This window comes from Ovis canadensis, chromosome 3, assembly GCF_042477335.2.
Source record: "Ovis canadensis isolate MfBH-ARS-UI-01 breed Bighorn chromosome 3, ARS-UI_OviCan_v2, whole genome shotgun sequence".
In the NCBI taxonomy this organism is placed as follows: Eukaryota; Metazoa; Chordata; class Mammalia; order Artiodactyla; family Bovidae; genus Ovis; species Ovis canadensis.
This window is the reverse complement of record NC_091247.1, coordinates 212,049,415-212,069,024: the sequence shown is the minus strand read 5'-3', so window position 1 is coordinate 212,069,024 and position 19,610 is coordinate 212,049,415. Positions and strand designations below refer to the sequence as shown.

General features: G+C 37.6%; 1 long non-coding RNA gene across 1 annotated transcript; it reads right to left on the bottom strand.

The window, feature by feature from the left end:
* Window positions 1-2,488: 2,488 nt before the first annotated feature.
* On the bottom strand, window positions 2,489-8,908 carry LOC138931521 (uncharacterized). Its single transcript, XR_011446591.1, has 3 exons — window positions 7,986-8,908; window positions 2,975-3,129; window positions 2,489-2,580 (listed from the first exon to the last, which is right to left on the bottom strand). It is a non-coding gene; the product is annotated as an uncharacterized lncRNA (long non-coding RNA).
* Between the last annotated feature and the right edge of the window lie 10,702 nt (window positions 8,909-19,610).

The window sequence follows — 19,610 nt, the reverse complement described above, 5'->3', positions numbered from 1 at the left end:
CCTTAGTGTTATCTTCTTTAACCCCAAAGGGGTTTTGTTAAAAAATTATTATACCTCTTTATGTTTTTCTTTACTTGAAAACCAGGGTTCAGTTCAGTTCAGTTCAGTCACTCAGTCATGTCTGACTCTTTCTGAACTCATGGACTGCAGCATGCCAGGCCTCTCTGTCCAGCACCAACTCCCAGAGTTTACTGAAACTCATGTCCACTGAGTTGGTGATGCCATCCATCCATGTCATCCTCTGTCATCCTTCTCCTCCGGCCTTCGATCTTTCCCAGCATCAGGGTCTTTTCAAATTAGTCAGTTCTTCACATCAGATGGACAAAATATTGGAGTTTCAGCTTCAACATCAGTCCTACCAATGAACACCCAGGACTAATTTCCTTTAGGATGGACTGGTTGGATCTCCTTGCAGTCCAAGGGATTCTCAAGGGTCTTTTCCAACACCAGAGCTCAAAAGCATCAATTCTTTGGTGCTCAGCTTTCTTTATAGTCCAACTCTCACATCCATACATGACCACTGGAAAAATCATAGGCTTGACTAGATGGACCTTTGTTGGCAAAGTAATGTCTCTGCTTTATAATATGCTGTCTAGTTTAGAGCACTAAATAAAAGTGGTATCTAACTGCTGCTCTTATTACTATCATATGATACCTTCCAGACTTACCTGATCACAGTCTTAATAAAACCATTACTTTACTCTTCAGAATAAAGTAGAATGTTCACTCACATTTAATCTGTCAACTATGCCTGTATTTCTTGTCATAAACATCTCAGAGATTTCCAATTTTATAATAAACCTTAATAAAATAAACATAATGCCCCAGTAAGAAACATACACACAGGTAACCAAAATTAACCTTTCCTAATGACAAAGAAATAAAAGTAAGCTAATATCAGAGTTGCATTTATATGTCAATGAAGTATAGATAATAATCCCTGTGAAACAAATAAAAATTCAGAAGATTTTATTTAACAAAATACATTTGCCTTTTAATATGTTTATTCTAGTTCAGAACACTTTATTTAAAAATAATATTCATGTGTGGCAAAACCAATACAGTATTGTAAAGTAAAATAAAAAAAAATAACAACATTGGTTTTTAAAATACTTTAAAAAATACTGTATTTTAGAATGAGTCAAATACATGAAAACTTGGTCATTAAACCAACATATCTCAAGTTTGGTAACTTTCCACACAAGAAAGTAATACTATATTTTGGATAAACTTGAATATGCTCCTGCATCTTAAACTTCAATGTCTTGGTGTTTTGAATGAGAGAAAGAATTGATTTTAACTGTAATTTATACAAATGTCAATAAATCTTTTGCAGACTCCAAAAAGCATAACACAATGTCATGTGTGCTGAAAAACTCAACAAAAATTCTTTTCAGAAACTGGGTTGGATGCCTGCACACTTTCACTTTCTAGGGAAAAATAGTGTCCTGCCCTTTGATGTACAAAAATGATGAAGTCCATTAAAGATTTGTAATTTAATTTGTAACATCAATCCTAAAACACTCACGGTTATCCTGACCATGTTGCAGTAAGAGACTATAGTGAGACAACCAGAAAGAAATTGCAAGGGCTTCCCTAACGACTCAATGAAGAAGCGACCTGCCAAAGCAGGAGACACAGGTTCGATCCCTAATCTGGGAAGATCCTACATGCTGTGGAGCAACTAATCCTGTGCAACACAACTGTCATGTCTGTGCCCTAGAGCCCGTACACTGCAACTACTGAAGCCCGAGTGCCCTAGAAGCTGTGCTCTGCAGCAAGAGCAGCTACCACAGTGAGAAGCCCGCACACCACAGCTAGAGAGTGGCCTCCACTCTGAGCCACTAAAGAAAACTCTGAGCAGCAATGAACACCCAGCACAGACAAAAATAAATCAATAAAATGGAAGAAAAAGCAATGGCAAATAGCTCTGTTGTGGCTTATGCAGGTTTATTACATCTCCTCAAACAACTCTTTTTCTACACTACTGGTTAAAATAGGCTCCAATATTTATCACAGTTTGGCTAGTTCCCAAATATCTGGATTCCACATACTCTGATATGTGCTGTATTTTTCTTCTTGTATTTATCGTTCTAGCATGGCCCACTAAGGTATGTGGTCCCACGGGTTGAAAAACTATTTAACAATTCTTTGTGTCAGTATCTTCTAGCTAGAAATTTCTTTATTTTTAAATTTTATTCTTTGAAAAACTTTTGTGTGTGTGTCCCTCCCAAAGGAATTGGTCTATTCCTCCTTGTCTCTTAAAACTCCATTTCAGATAAAATATATGTTGTGACAAAGGGTTGGTGTGTTTTCATATATAGAACTTTTTAACCAACTTCAGAATCATTCTTCTTCTCAGGCTGTTAACTATAAATCTCAGTCTTCAATAACAATGTTACTATCTTGCCAATTGATGTAAATGCTGTGAATTGAATATTAAAGTTAGCTTATCTAATACTCACATATTAGAGTTTAAAAGGATCCATTTATCCACTTCCAGTTCTTCTCTGATAATGTAAAGTTTAATCCAATCCAAAACAGAATTGCTTCTTTGTTTATCAGGTTTTGTATGAGTCTCTGTAAATGAAACAGAAGAAATGACTGAATATTGAATCTGTTTATCTGTTGCTGGTTTGCATTCTTATGCTCATCCTCTGAAACCCAGTTCAAGTATCACCTCTTCTATGAGGCCTTTTCTGACTCCCTGTTGGCGTTAATTAATCCTTATTTGTGATATTTCTATTTGTTCATTTATATATTAATATATACAATGTTTATGTTTATATTGTTGTATCCATTAAATTATATTTATTTTGTTTACATGTCTATTTGGCCTCTCAGATTGTGAGCTTCTTGAAGTCAAGGTTGATATTTTCATCTGCATAGAACCCTTAAGGCTAAAGCACAAAGATCTTGATGTGGCTAGAAGTCAGTGCTAAGTTGTATTAAAGTATTTTACTTAATTATTTACCAGTTCTTCCTTATCTTGAATAAGCAGTAGACTGGATTCTCTTGTGGAATAGTCAGGTTGACTGTCATTCCAAGGTTTGGAAGTTTCAGGAAAATACAAGCGTTTATCTCAGATTTGTTGCCAATGCATTGGGCACGTTAACAGAACTGGTCTCTCTAAAGTAAGAAAGAAGGGGAACAATTAAGTAAGAAAGAGGAAGAAGAAATAAATGTTATGTTTCTAACCTGTCCCCACCCCACTAACACTAACCATGCATGCACTAGTCGTCATAAATTCAGGAAAGACTTTGCTCATCGCTGTGAGGACAATTATGTATTTAGATTTTAATATAACTGTGAGGCTTTTGAGACCATTGTTCATTCTACTACTAAGATTTGAGAAACAGTGACCCATTAAAACACTAACAGACAGAATAACTTGCTCAAGTCCACACAAGCAGATGGTGATAGACACAATACTCTTTTTAGGATTCCTTAAATTCCTCACCAGTGCTCTTTCTACTCCATGGACAACAATATCAAAATCATCTAAAAAATACACTTGAAACAATATACTTGGAAGCAAATAATAATTCATAAGTTAATGACAAATACCATGGAGAAAAATCATAAAAAAATTTCCTGTGCTAAATTATATATCTGCCTGTTCAGTTCAACTCAGTTACTCAATCTTGTCCAACTCTGTGCACCTATGGATGGCAGCATGGGGATTCCTTGTCCATCACCAACTCCCAGAGCTAGCTCAAATTCATGTCCATCAAGTTGGCGATGCCATCCAACCATCTCAACCTCCGTCATCCCCTTCTCCTCCTGCCTTCAATCTTTCCCAGCATCAGGGTCTTTTCCAGTGAGTCAGCTCTTTGCATCACTTAGCCAAAGTATTGGAGCTTCAGCTTCAGCATCAGTTCTTTCAATGAACATTCTGGATTGATTTCCTTTGGATTGACTGGTTTGATATCCTTGCAGTCTAAGAGATTCTCAGGAGTCTTCTCCAACACCATAGTTCAAAAACATCAATTCTGAAGCACTCAGCTATCTTTATGGTATGAGTCTCACATCCATACAACACCACTGGAAAAGCCACAGCTTTGATTAGAAGGACCTCTGTTGGCAAAGTAATGTCTTGGATTTTTAATATGTTGTCTAAGACGGTCACAGCTTTTCTTCCAAGGGGGCGCATGTCTTAATTTCATGGCTGTAGTCACCATCTGCAGTGATTTGGGAGCCCTAGAAAATAAAGTCTGTCACTGTTCCCATTGTTTCCCCATCTATTTGCCATGAAGTCACCTCATGCGAAGAGTTGACTCATTGGGAATGACTCTGATGCTGGGAGGGATTGGGGGCAGGAGGGAAGGGAATGACAGAGGATGAGATGACTGGATTGCATCACTGACTCGATGGGCATGAGTCTGAGTGAATTCCAGCAGCTTGTGATGGACAGGGAAGCCTGGCGTGCTGCGATTCACGGGGTCGCAAAGAGTTGGACATGACTGAGTGACTGAACTGAACTGAAATGAAGGGACCAGATGCCAAGATCTTAATTTTTTGAATGTTGAGTTTTAAGCCAACTTTTTCGCTCTCCTCTTTCACTTTCATCAAGAGGCTCTTTAGTTCTTCTTCACTTTTTGCCATAAGGGTGGTGCCATCTGCATATCTAAGATTACTGATATCTCTCCCAGTAATCTTGATTCCAGCTTGTGCTTCATCTAGCCCGGCATTCACATGATGTACTCTGCACATAAGTTAAATAAGCAGAATGACAACATACAGCCTTGATGTACTCCTTTCCCAAATTGGAATCAGTCCATTGTTTTTTGCATTTCTGCTTCTTGGGGATGGGTTATTAACAGGATCTATTGGATAGCATTTCCTGAAGGATTTCCCAAGTTTCTTAACATTTCTGTTCTGTACAAGGTATATAATAAATGATCACTTTCTGCTGCAGTCACTCATCAATAGTGTATTAACACACACTACTTAGAAACTATAAGAACATGATCAATGTCTTAATGATTAATACAATAAATTTAAAGAATTCATTTCACATTTGTGTTTCCTTAATTAACTTCAGGCAAAAGTTAACTGCTTGTCATATTCATTCAAATCACCAAATAGCCCATGTAAATGAATATTTGACTATACCTTGGTTTTTGACTAGTAGTTAATTCTTGACTATCCTGGCAGGAGGATTCATTAAGACAGTATTATCTGGTTAAGATCATAGGCGCTGAATATAGACCACCAAAGTCTCAGTGTCACTTCTTAGGACTTGTATGACTCTGAGTGAGAGGCTTAATCTTTCCATGTCTCAGTTTTGTCAAAGGTAAAATCAGAGTGATAAGTTCTTGTGCAGCCTTGATGTACAATAAATTTAAATAATTCATTTCACATTTGTGTTTCATTAATTAACTTCAGGCAAAAGTTAACTGCTTGACATATTCATTGAAATTACCAAATAGCCCATGTAAGTGAATATTTGACTATAGCTTGGTTTTTGACTATTTATTAATTCTTGACTCTCCTGGCAGGAGCATTCATAAAGACAGTATTATCTGGTTAAGATCATAGGCTCTGAATACAGACCACCAAAGTCTCAGTGTCACCTCATAGGACTTGTATGACTCTGATGAGTGGCTTAATCTTTCCATGTCTCAGTTTAGTCAAAAGTAAATTCAGAGTGATAATACTGTCTTAATGTATTGGTTGTTACTAGTCTGAACTAAGATAAGGCAATGGTATCTGTCAAAATTTAGCCATTATTCTTAGGAAATTCAAGGCACAAAATATACCTGTTGTTTCCTTCCTGTTTTCTTGGGAATCCACACTGCTTTTTTCCTTTGGTGAGTTTAGTATTAAGGATATCATTGGTAAATAAAGAGAAACTATTAAAAACATTAATGCTAAAAGCTGCAGTGAAATGGATACACTATGTTTATCATTCTGGAAATGATTTCAACAAGCTTGAAATGAACAGAAGATAAAAGTAATAGTAATGTAGTAACAGAGAGTGCACTTAGAAGACAATGTAAACAAACACATAACAAGTAAACCCACAGAAAGATTGAGTTACTTTCTTCTACTATAAATAAGACTTTACTTATTGACTGAAACTTTCTTTGCTTGCTTATCAGCCTGCAATGCAGGGGGCCCCGATTGGATTCCAGGGTGGCAAAGATCTGCTGGAGAAGGGATAGGCTACCTACTCCAGTATTCTTGGGCTTCCCTGTGGCTCAGCTGGCAAAGAATCCAAGAGGCCCTGGAGAAGGAAAAGGCTACTCATTCCACTATTCTGACCTGGAGAATTCCATGGACTATATAGGCCATGGGGTTCCAAAGAGTCAGACACCGCTGAGCGACTTTCACTTTCACATGTTTTTACTTGCTTTCAGTAACCCGGTGTTACTTAAACTTTTATATTGCTTCCACTCGTGTCTGCATGCTCCATCTTCAGAATGAGTATAATTGTGCCTATCCTATATGAGACATTGCCCAGGATAATCTGAAATTTCGTAGGCACTTAAGAAACTGTAGGGACTTCCTAAGCCATCCAGTGTTAAGCCTGCCTTCCAGTGCATGGGCAGTAGGTGTGATCCCTGGTTGGAAAACTGAGATCCCACAAGCATCTTGGCCAAAAACAAAGAACAAAAACGAGTACCCAGAACATAGGAACAACAGAAGCAATATTGTAACAAGTTCAATAAAGACTTTAAAACTGTAAGCTTTACAAAATCTAAATATAAATCAAGTATTTCTGATGAATCAGTTCAGTTCAGTTCAGTCGCTCAGTAGTGTCTAACTCTTCTAACTCTTTGCCACCCCATGAATCACAGCACTCCAGGCCTCCCTGTCCATCACCAACTCCCGGAGTTCACTCAAACTCATGTCCATCAGGTCAGTGATGCCATCCAGCCATCTCATCCTCTGCGTCCCCTTCTCCTCCCGTCCCCAGTCCCTCCCAGCATCAGGGTCTTTTCCAAAGATCAACTCTTTGCATGAGGTGGCCAAATTATTGGAGTTTCAGCTTCAGCATCAGTCCTTTCAAAGAACATCCAGGACTGATCCCCTTTAGGATGGACTGGTTGGACCTCCTTGCAGCCCAAGGAACTCTCAAGAGCCTTCTCCAATACCACAGTTCAAAAGCATGAATTCTTCAGTGCTCAGATTTCTTTATAGTCCAACTCTCACATCCATACATGACTACTGGAAAAACCATAGCTTTGACTAGATGGAGCTTTGTTGGCAAAGTAATGTCTCTGCTTTTTAATATGCAATCTAGGTTGGTCATAAGTTTCCTTCCAAGGAGTAAGCGTCTTTTAATTTCATGGCTGCAATGACCATCTGCAGTGATTTTGGAGCCCCCAAAAACAAAGCCTGACACTGTTTCCACCATTTCCACATCTATTTCCAATGAAGTGATGGGACCAGATGCCATGATCTTAGTTTTCTGAATGTTGAGCTTTAAGCCAACTTTTTCACTCTCCTCTTTCACTTTCATCAAGAGGCTTTTTAGTTCCTCTTCACTTTCTGCCATAAGGGTGGTGTCGTCTGCATATCTGAGGTTATTGATATTAGTGGCTAATTTGAAATGTACTGTAGATAATAAAAAATACACACTAGATTTCAAAGATCTAAAACAATCTGTAAAAATAATGTAAAATAGCTCAATAATTTTTTGTATTAGTATGCATTGAAAAACATGGTGTAGTACATAAAATATATTTTAAAATAAAAAATCTGTAAATAATTCTGTGTTATTGTCACCTTTTAATCGTAATTACAATTAAAACAAATTCTTGGAGCACATGTGAAATCTCTTGTGATGACTTCGAACAATTAGGAAGAGAAATACCCGAGGGAAAGCTTGCAGAATAAATATGGGCTGAGCACTAATAGAGCACTGTTTTGTGACTTTTTTTTATTTCACTGGTCTTTCAGTAAGTTTGGGGTAGTCATATTGATGGTATAAGTAGAATAAATGGAAAAATAAAAATAAATGATCTTGTACCACTTACCTGAAATTTTTAACCCAATCAGAGTCAAGGCAAGAAGAATAATCCCAGCACATCCAAGTTTCTGAGCAAATATATGCTGGCATGGACCCGGACAAACATCTGAGAGGTTAAGATGTAGGGAACAAGGTATAAAGAAGGTTGAGAAGTGCTTGCAAATAAGACTCTCAACCAGGGCTGAACATTCTTGCAAACGAGATGTTCTGCCCAGTGTAGGGAACTAGGTTTAAAGAAGGTTGAGAAGTGCTTGCAAACGAGACTCTCAACCAGGGCTGAACATTCTTGCAAACGAGATGTTCTGCCCAGTGTAGGGAACTAGGTTTAAAGAAGGTTGAGAAGTGCTTGCAAACGAGACTCTCAACCAGGGCTGAACATTCTTGCAAACGAGATGTTCAGCTAAGAATCCTGTTTGTTCCCATGGGAAAAGAACATTGCTTGCACACAAGGATGTTTCTCTGATTCCTCAAAAGGAACAGACCTTGGGACGAAACGGATTCTAAGTTGATAAGGAAGTTCCCCAAAACAAAGTCTTAGCTGCAGTAAATAAGCCAACGTAAAGGTTATCTCGCCCTGCGCCTGCGCACTGTATAGTCTCTGAATCGTAGTGCTTGGCAGCTTGCCCTGTAGGTTGTTGTGCAAGGGATATAAAATAAAGCAGCTGTAAGAAGCAAGTGTTAAAATATAAAGATTTAAACCACTCTGCAGTGTTGGTGTTTCATTCCGTCGCCGGCATCTGGCGCCCAACGTGGGGCTCGACTGAACCGAAAGGATAAGCACCCCGGGGCAAAAGGCTAAAAGGGGGACTTTCGGGAAAAAGAGAAAAGAATAAAAATCCGAAAGGGTAAACACCCCGGAGCAAAAGGCTGAAAGGGGGACTTTCGAGAAAATAAGAAAAATAAGAGAAAAAGAACAGAAAAAAGAAAAAGAAAAAACTATGGGGAATTCCCCATCTTTAAAGTCACAATATATGGAGCTGGTTAAGGGGCTCCTGCATTTTATAGGAATTAAAATGTCTACTCGCCGCTTGAGTGAGTTATTCTGTCTTATAGAGCAGCATTGTTATTGGTTTCAATATCAAACAGAAGTACAGCTGAATTTGAAGGAACGGAAAGTGGTGCAGAAAGAGTTAAGAAGGCAGCATCAAAAAGGAAATGTGATTCCTTTAAGGCTGTGGACTCTATGTAGCGCTATAACGCAGGCTTTAAAATTAATGGCTGCTAATAGTGAGGCCGCCTCATGTTATCTTGAGGAGGGGGCTTCACCTCGGCCTCTGCCCAAACCTCCGGATGATAGTAAAGATTCATCCACTGAGTCAGATAGAGATGTAAGTTCTGGGGAGGATTCAGATTCTGTAGAGGCAATGACTACTGCCTTTCGGAAGGTTTTATTAAATAGAAAACAAACTTCCAAGGCTGTTAACCCTTCTGCACCACCTTACGCCTCCCTATTTCTAGTAGCTGCTGACAAGGCTGAGGTAGGGAGAGAGAGTCAGTGGTTTTAGAAGAGGGAAAAAGTATATTTTGAGAAATGCTTATTAATGACTCTCGTCCTTTAATGTCACTGATTATTGAAGGTAAACAGTTTGAAGGATTAGTGGATACAGGAGCAGATGTTTCGGTTATTTCTCTCCAGCAGTGGCCTAATGACTGGAAAAAAGAAAAAATTCCTCTTGTTTTAACAGGCTTAGGATCAATAGCAGATGTGTGGAGAAGCACTCAACCTTTGTCATGCCAATTGTCTAATGGAAAGAAAGTATCTATTTCTTTTTACATTGTTAATATACCTATTAATATCTGGGGAAGAGATCTTTTATTTTCTTTAGGAACAACACTCACCATCGTCGGAAAACTTGTAGCCACTGCTCAGATTCCTCGAGCTCTCCCATTGAAATGGTTAACTGATGTCCCTAAATGGGTTGAGCAGTGGCCGCTTCCAAAAGTGAAGCTCAAGGCTTTAGAACAATTAGTAAAAGAACAGCTTCAATCTGGCCATATTGAACCTTCTATGTCTCCTTGGAATTCTCCTGTTTTTGTCATTAAGAAAAAATCTGGTAAATGGAGAATGTTAACTGATTTAAGGGCAGTTAACAAATGTATAGAACCTATGGGAGCTTTGCAATTAGGTCTCCCTTCTCCTGCTTTGATTCCACAGGATTGGTCTTTGATGGTTTTAGGTTTGAAGGATTGTTTTTTAATATTCCTTTGCAAATAAAAGATAGAAATAAATTTGCTTTTACTATTCCAGTGTATAATCATGGGCAGCCCGTAAAACGTTATCAGTGGACAGTGTTGCCTCAAGGAATGATTAATAGCCCTACACTTTGTCAGGAGTTTGTTAATCGTGCTCTTATTACTGTGAGACAACAATTTTCTAATTGTCTTCTCTATCATTATATGGATGATCTTCTATTGGTAGCTCCTAGTAAAGAGAAACGAGATAAATTTTTTATTCATGTAAAAAAAAGCTTTAAGTGATTTTAATCTTCAAATTGCTCCTGAAAAAATTCAAACTGAATTTCCTATTTCATATTTAGGTGCTATTTTGGAACGGCAAAGAATAAAACCTCAAAAAGTCCAAATTAGACGAGATAATTTGAAAACTTAATGATTTTCAGAAGCTTTTGGGTGATATTAAATGGTTACGTCCCATGTTAGGGATTCCTACACATCAATTGCGTCATTTATTTTCTACTTTAGAGGGTGATACTGCTCTTAACAGTCCTCGATCTCTTACTTCTCAAGCAAAAGAGGAATTACACTTTGTAGAGCAACGGTTAAATGAAGGGTTTCTTATCTACAACAGGATCAACCTATATATTTCATAGTGTTCCATAATCCCTATTGTCCTACTGGAGTTATTGCTCAATCTGCAGGGTTGATTGAGTGGGTATTTTTACCCAATAACTATACAAAAAAGCTTACTACTTATATGGATAGAATTGCTTTCCTTATTTTGAAAGGTCGAGGCCGTATTACTCAGTTAATTGGAAGTGACCCTCAAACAATTATTACTCAGCTTACTTCCACCCAAATTTCTAATTGCTTACAGTTTAATCAAAATTGGCAGATAGCTCTTGCATCTTATTCAGGGACTTTTTCTAATCAATATCCTCAATCTAAAATGATAGATTTTCTTCGACATACATCAATGGTTTATAAATCTCTTATATCTAATATTCCAGTTGAAGGAAAAACTATTGTTACAGATGCCAATAAAAATACTGCTGGCTATTGGACTGATACTACTTCTAAAGTTGTTCCACATTCCTTTTCTTCTGTGCAGCCTGCTGAACTTTGGGCCATTTGTTTGGCATTACAGGATTTTTTTGATATTCCTATTAATATTGTTTCTGATTCTAAATATGCAGTCTTTTCATGTATTTATCTTCCTGAAGCCGCTCTACCGGTAACTTTAAAAACTAATATTGATAAATTATTTTTTCAGGTTCAACAATTATTAATTAGGCGAACTAACCCTGTCTTTTTTACTCATATTCGAGCTCATTCTTCTCTCCCCGGACCATTATCTCAAGGAAATGCAAATATAGATGCCTTACTTTATCCTTTACAGTCTGCAACACAAGAACATTGCTTACATCATACTAATTCTAAAGGGTTACAAAAAACTTATTCGTTAACACGAAAACAAGCTCAACACATTGTTCGTTCTTGTTCCATATGTGCACCGTTTATTTTGCCCTTTGCCCCTCCTGGAGTAAATCCCAGAGGACTACAATCTAACCAAATCTGGCAAATGGATGTTGTTTTTATTTCTTCATTCGGTAAACAGAAATGTGTTCATCATACTATAGATACTTATTCTCATTTTCAATGGACTACAGCTTTAAGTTCAGAAAAGGCAGATTCTGTTATTACTCATTTACTATTTTGTTTTGCTATTATGGGCATACCCATAGAATTAAAAACTGATAATGCTCCCGCATATCAATCCTCTAAATTATCTCAATTTTTAGAACAATATCATATTAAGCACACTTTGGGTATTCCTTAAAATAGTCAAGGACAAGCTATAATTGAAAGAGCTAATCGGACTCTTCGAGAATACATTGAAAAAATAAGAAAGGGGGAGAAAGGTGTGATATCACCAAGGGATGTATTAAATAAAACACTATTAACTCTTAACTTTTTGAATGTCTGGGGAAAAAGTAAGATTACTCCAGCAGAACAGCATTTTGGCAATTCAGAAAAGAAGACAAAAGCTTTGAACATTCCCAGGTATGGTATAAGGATGAGATAAAGGGATGGGTTCCAGCAGTACTTCACTTCTTGGGGCGAGGGTATGCTTTTATTTCTGTGAATAATTCCAGGATCTGGGTTCCATTGAGATTGGTGAAGTTGCAGAATGAGCGACCCAATCATGCGCCAGTTTCAGGAACGGTCAATGCAGAGGACTTTCACCTTTGCGACAAGAGAGGCAGGTCCACCGACATGGGGACAGTTAAAGAAGCTGACTCAAGAAGCTGAGAAAACATTGCAGGGATCATGACCCTCGTCTAGTTATGAATTTCTGATTGTAACTTGACTCAATGTATAAATCGTTCCTGGTGGGAAAATGTTAAAAACAAGATGGTCCATTCCAGTAATTATTCTTTGGTCATTGTGAAAGCACGGACTGAACTTTGGTTGCCTGTTAATCTTACTCGACCTTGGTCGGACTCTTTTGCTGTCACTCATCTTGTGAATGCTGTACAAACTCTTCTCCATCGATCTCGAAGAATGCTTGGCATTGTCATTGCATCAATTCTCGCCGTGGCTTCAGTAACAGCAACAGCAACTGTAGCAGGTCTTGCTTTGCATCAAGGCATACAGACTGCTGATTTTGTCAGGGAATGGCATAAAGATGCTCATTTATTGTGGCAACAACAGCATGATTTGGACGCTCAATTGGCTACTGATGTATTGAATTTACCACACACAGTTTCCTGGTTAGGAGATCAAGTGACTGTGTTAGCTACAAAGAGTGTGTTAAAATGTGATTGGAACTCATCTCACCTATGTGTAACCCCTGTTCCCTTTAATATGAGTGAGGGTTGGGAAAAGGTGAAAAGGTCTTTAGTGAGACACCAGAATTTAACTGCTGAAATTATGGAATTGGAACAAACTATATTGTCAACTTTTAGTAAGACGCTGCCTGATATTCTTGGTTCTGATATACTGAAAAGTCTTCAAGAAGGATTAGACAACCTTAATCCTTTAGGGCATGTATCTACATTGTTAACAACATCCTTTGTGAATACTTTGTTAATTGTTGCTTTATGTTTTATTGCTTTTATAGTCTACCGGCTCTGGCGAAAAGGGAAACAATTGAAAGAAGAAGCTTTGCATATTCAAGCACTTATTCAGCATCTACAAGAAAAGAAAGGGGGAGATGTAGGGAACAAGGTATAAAGAAGGTTGAGAAGTGCTTGCAAACGAGACTCTCAACCAGGGCTGAACATTCTTGCAAACGAGATGTTCAGCTAAGAATCCTGTTTGTTCCCATGGGAAAAGAACATTGCTTGCACACAAGGATGTTTCTCTGATTCCTCAAAAGGAACAGACCTTGGGACGAAACGGATTCTAAGTTGATAAGGAAGTTCCCCAAAACAAAGTCTTAGCTGCAGTAAATAAGCCAACGTAAAGGTTATCTCGCCCTGCGCCTGCGCACTGTATAGTCTCTGAATCGTAGTGCTTGGCAGCTTGCCCTGTAGGTTGTTGTGCAAGGGATATAAAATAAAGCAGCTGTAAGAAGCAAGTGTTAAAATATAAAGATTTAAACCACTCTGCAGTGTTGGTGTTTCATTCCGTCGCCGGCATAAGAAAATATACCAGGTTAATTCAGTTGAGTTCATTTGGTACAAAACACAAAGGTTGTTAGGATCACATAAGAAAGAGCTAGATTTCAGATGAGGGCTAGGGGCAGGAAAGAACATTTACCAATCATGTTAAAGTAGGATTCTGAAGACTTACCTGGTGGTCCAGTGGTTAAGAATTTGCCTGCCAGTGCAAGGCCTGGAGTTGGATCTCTGGTCCAGGAAGATTTCACGTGCCACAGCACAACTAAGTCCATGCTCCACAACAAGAGAAGCCGCCACAGTGAGAAGGCCACGCATTGCAAGTGAAGAATAGTCCCCCTCACCACAACCAGAGAAAGGCTGCATGCAGCAACAAAGCCCCAGTGCAGCTAAAATAAACAAGCCAGAGACCAAGGGGGTGGAAATGATAAATACATATAGTTTTCTCTTTTGCACTTCATAGCATCCAAGATATAATATACTTATTCATTTATATGTATGTCTTCCTAGCAGTATAATATAAACACAAGAATAGAAAAAAATTTTTCACTATTTTGTTCACTTACAGTCGCCCCGACACCAGGGCACATCTGCCTCAGGTGCTTATTTTTGGATGAAAAGATAAACACTAGAGGCATTTTGCCAACACTTATCTAGTTTTATAAGAAATTATAAACTAAATAATTCACAACTCACATCGCTGTCTGGTTTTCCCGAATGTCTTTAATATAATCACTATTCCACAGTTCCCACAGCCTGAACAGTTCAGCCAAAGAGCTCAGGGTTAGTTTCACAATAACTGTAATACCAGGTCAATGTGCAGAGAAAGAATGTCACCTGCCATTTCAAGAAACAAGAGATGTTGCTACCAAAAAGCCATCAACCTGGGCAGCTGCCCTGATGGTGAAGCTTGACGTGAATTCAGGATAGAGGAAAAACAGGAAAAAAGCCTGGGTATTTAAAATACATGTGGATGATTAATTTCAATAAGAATGATTGATTTCTTGTGTCTTCCCACATGTAGAAAAGCACTAAAATCATTAACTTGAGATATCTGTTTTTGTGATCAGCAGTTGTCTTTTGGTAGTCAACTACATGTTTTTCATTTTGTTTTAAGCAAAAACTCCTACAAATCCTGGCTCCTCCATCACCTTTTGGGAAAGTTCCTTTGAGTTTTCCAAGAGGCTACCTTCTTGGCTATGGTTCTCAGTAAAGTCACCAAATATGTAATTCTCAACTTTTAGGTTGTGCATTTTTTCAGTCAAGTGTTTCATAATCACGCATTTTGTTCTGACTTTTTTCTATTTTGTTTTTCAAATTTACTTTTAGAATGATATGTTGTGGAATAATGATTGCAATCAAAAGAGACATATTTTCTGGCCCCATTGATTTGGGATCATAGATAGCAGCTTTTGAGGAAAACCTTGCCATCTTTCTGTATACTCATTCTCCAAAATGTCCTTTCAACACCATCCACCTTTCCTGCACCTTTGCTTGATTTGAATAGGGAACAGAAAGCCTTGCTCTTTCACATCAAAAAAATACCCGTAGCTTAATCAAACTCTCATTGTAGTTATCAAAATTCCCCAAATTTCCATTATTCCATATGAAAGGATCATCAAACTCTTTTGTAACCCTAAGACTTTTTAATCTCCAATTTAGAATGTTGATAATTTAACAGTTTCAAATTATACCAAACGATCTTAAAAAGATACAACCCATGTGCTAAGTACACTATGAAATGAATATCACGTGGGATAAAAATTGCAATATTAGAAAATTTGGTTAGACATCAGAAGGCAGTCCTATATTATGATGATTTTATACATTTTTCTTCTTAGTTTCTAGTTTCTTTTCATCCATCCCCAGCCCACGGAATCCATTACCTCATGTTATAATCCCTATCTCCTCCACTCAGAATACTAGATCACACTCACACAAAATTGCCAACTTCAGCAAATGTCAAATAGTTTCATCAGTGATATTCTCCCATGTCCTGTGGCTTACCTCCTTCTAAGTGGATATACATTTTAATTTAAAAAACATCAGATTGTGATTATATTCAAGTCTTTGATCTTGAATATCATTTTTTTTCAGAACATTTTTTCCCTTCCTGTTGTAGAGTGAAAGATGTCAATCATTAAGACTACACTCCAGTGTTTTGAAGGGAACATCATGGATGCAAATGCATTGGAACTTACAGTAATTATATAAAGGAATTTGGAATAAAGTAGGTTACTATTACAGCAAGGTAGTAAAGTATCTCTAAACATACTCCTTTGTTAAAAAACAAACAAACTAAAAAACAAAAGAGGACTTTCTGGTGGTTCAGTGGTTAAGCCTCCAAGCTTCCTCTGCAGGGAGCATAGATTTGAACCCTGGTCTGGGAACGGAGATCATGCATTGTGCATGGTGAAGCAAAAAAAAAAAAAAAAAAAAAAAGACAAAGAAAAATACTTCTTTGTTCATATGTTCATAGATGTAGAATATTTCTTAAAGAATCTTTTTGCCGAGGCTCAGTGATAACAGTGAGGTTCACTTTTCACAAAATTATCTTGATAAAAAGCAAACCTACAAGATGTGGGTTTTTTCCCATATCTGTGATTACCTATAGACAGGCCATGCTATATTTATTTAACATTAGCATATGACTGCTGCTCATCTTCAAAGTCATGATTTAAAACCACAAATCTAAGAGAAAAATATAAGTATTGGAAGATATACCAATGCCAGACAGAAAATTAAAGTCACTTACTCTGATGAAGAGAAGAGGGTGATGACCTTTCCATGGCAGAATCCCTGGGTAGGATTGAATTTACATAAATCGACTGATTGTCCATTGCAAATGGCAAAATGTGGCACTAATGTTGTATAAAAGAAAAAAACTCTAAGTTCTATGAGGCAAGATCAGCTAAAAGAAGTGCCCATTCTTGAAAAGCTCTCTTGTCTTCCAATGTTATCACCTACTCACACCTACCCACACAGCTGTGGGTTTTCTATGAATTAGTGAGAAAACCCACTTACTGGGTGTCAAGCATACTTAGACACGCGATATTGGGATAGCCAAAAAGTTCATTTGAGTTAAAATGCAAACGAATTTTTTGGCCAACCCAATATCTACTTTTTTTTTTTTAATTAACTGTCCCGTTTGACAAATTCTAAGAAGGTTTGCTGTTGTCTTCACAGCCATCTTTTTGAATACCTTTCTCTGTACTGGGACCAGAGTGAAGGAAATGAAGCACTCTAAATTGGCTCAAAAAAAGTTAGAATTAAGATAAATAATATTTAGTACAAGGTTGTAAAACCTAAACACTAATGCAAAAACCAAATCAAACCAAAACCCTGCAGGACACCTTTCAAAATCTCTAAAATCTTCTTTAAATATTTGTCCTCTGCCCTCCAGGATTTGAAATGTAGAAAATGAAGTTATAATCGTGGAAAAGGCCACTGAGTAATAGAACAGAGAAAACAAAGAGCCAAACATCCAGACTATGCTTAGCTTAAAAGCATGCTGTGTTTCAATGCCATCGTCCTAAATCATCCCGCCCTCTCCCTCTCCCACAGAGTCAAAAAGTCTGTTCTGTACATGGGAACTTATGTACACGCGTGGTGGATTAATGTTGATGTATGGCAAAACCAATACAGTATTGCAAAGTAAAAAAAAATTAAAAAAATTTTTAAAAAGACAGAAAAAAAAAAGAATGCTGTGCACTGAAGTTTAATTTCAAGTTATGCAGCATGACTATGACCACATGGAATCCACAATGGCCACATTAAAAAGAGTTGATGAGGAAAAAGTATTCTTTTGATCGAGAATCTTGCAAAATTATGTGAGCTTCAAAAGTATAAACTGGCCAGAAATATAAACCAAAGGAGAGTCTTCATTTGTCCATATGTAGTGTGAAACATATTGATGGATCTTTCTGTTTCACCATTTTCACAACTATGTAATTGAAAAGACCCTTATTATTCAATTACCTTTATATACATATAAAATAAATTCCTCAAGAGAACTTACATTTGGAGACTTTTTCAGTTGTGATATTGAATTCATTGATCATCTAATCTCCTCTGTAACCCTTTCCACAGCTTCTTAGAAATTAGAAATTTACTGCCACTAGTAGAGGTAGAAAGATAAATGCAGATGATACACACACACACACAGCAGAGAACCATGACCAACATGACAAAACATAGCACATAAAGCAAGAAAAGAGAAACTCCAGGAGCTGATTCCAAAAGAGTCAGATCAATGAGCTACCTGGCAAAGAATTTAAAATAATTGACGAGGGTATAGGGATATATTAAAGAAGAGAATATTATGAATAATTGAATACCGACAAATTGGATAATCTAGAAGAAATGGATATTGCTCTAGAAATGTACTAAGACGAAAACAGGAAGAAACAGAAAATGTCAACAATTCAACAATGGGTAAGATTTAAACACTATTTAAGAAGAAAATAGTATTTTTAAATCTCATAGCAAAGAAAAGATCAATTGGTTGGAAACGTCTACCTAACATTAAATAAAAATTAACACTAATTCTCATGAAATCTGAAGACGATGGAACACGTCCAGCTCTAGGAGAACAGCATTGCCCTGATACCAAAGCCATATAAAGACACTAGAGGAAGACTATACTAATATTCCTGATGAACACTGATAAAAATTGCAGCAACCTACAAATGCACTGAGTTCAACAGCACAATGAAAAGATTATATATCATGACTAAGTGGATTTATTTCTGGGATAGTTGAATGGTTTAACATAGGAAAATCAGCCAATGTAATAAACCATATTAATAAAATGAGGGACAAAAACCACATGAATTTTTTAATTGATGGAGAAAAAACCATTTGAAAAATTCCATACATGTTTATGACAAAAACACTCAACAAACTAGGAACAGAACAGAATAAAGATCACTTATGAAAAGGCCACAGCTGACAGCACAAAAATACACAGAAGAACTGTACAAAAAAGGATCTCCTAACCCAGATAACCATGATGGTGTGATCTCTCACCTAGAGCCAAACATCCTGGAGTGTGAAGTAAAGAGGGCCTTAAGAAGTATTACTTCAAACAAAGCTAGTACAGGTGATGGGATTCCAGTTGAGCTATTTCAAATCCTAAAAGATGATGCTGTGAAAGTGCTGCACTCAATATGCCAGCAAATTTGGAAAACTCAGCAGTGGCCACAGGACTGGAAAATATCTGTTTTCATTCCAATCCCAAAGAAAGGTAATGCCAAAGAATGTCCAAACCACATAATTGCACTCATTTCACATGCTAGCAAGGTTACTCTCAAAATCATCCAAGTTAGGCTTTGGCAGTATCCAAACAGAATTTTCAGGTATACAGGCTGGATTTAGAAAAGGCAGAGGAGGGGCGGTCCTAAAACGACTGAGGAATAGGAAGGGAAGACCACTGTCTCCCTCACAAATTCCTCAAAAGAACATTTCAACGCTGAGTAAACTCCACAAAACAACTTCTGTAGGCTGGCAGAGGACATCAGGCAACCAGAAAAGCAGACCATTGTCTTCAAAAACAGCTAGGAAAAAATATAAAAGACGAGAATGGAGACAAAGGAGGTGGGGAGGGAGCTCCGTCCAGGGAAGGGAAGCCCATCCTAGGAAGGGAATTTTAAGAAGAGAGGTTTCCAAACACCAGGAAACACTCTCCCTGCCAAGTCTGTGGCAAGCCTTGGAAACACAGAGGGCAACATAACAGGAAGGAAAAATAAATAAATAATTAATTAAAACCAACAGATTACAAGCCCAACAGTAACTCCCCCAGCGGAAAAGCAGCACAGACGCCTGCATCCGCCACT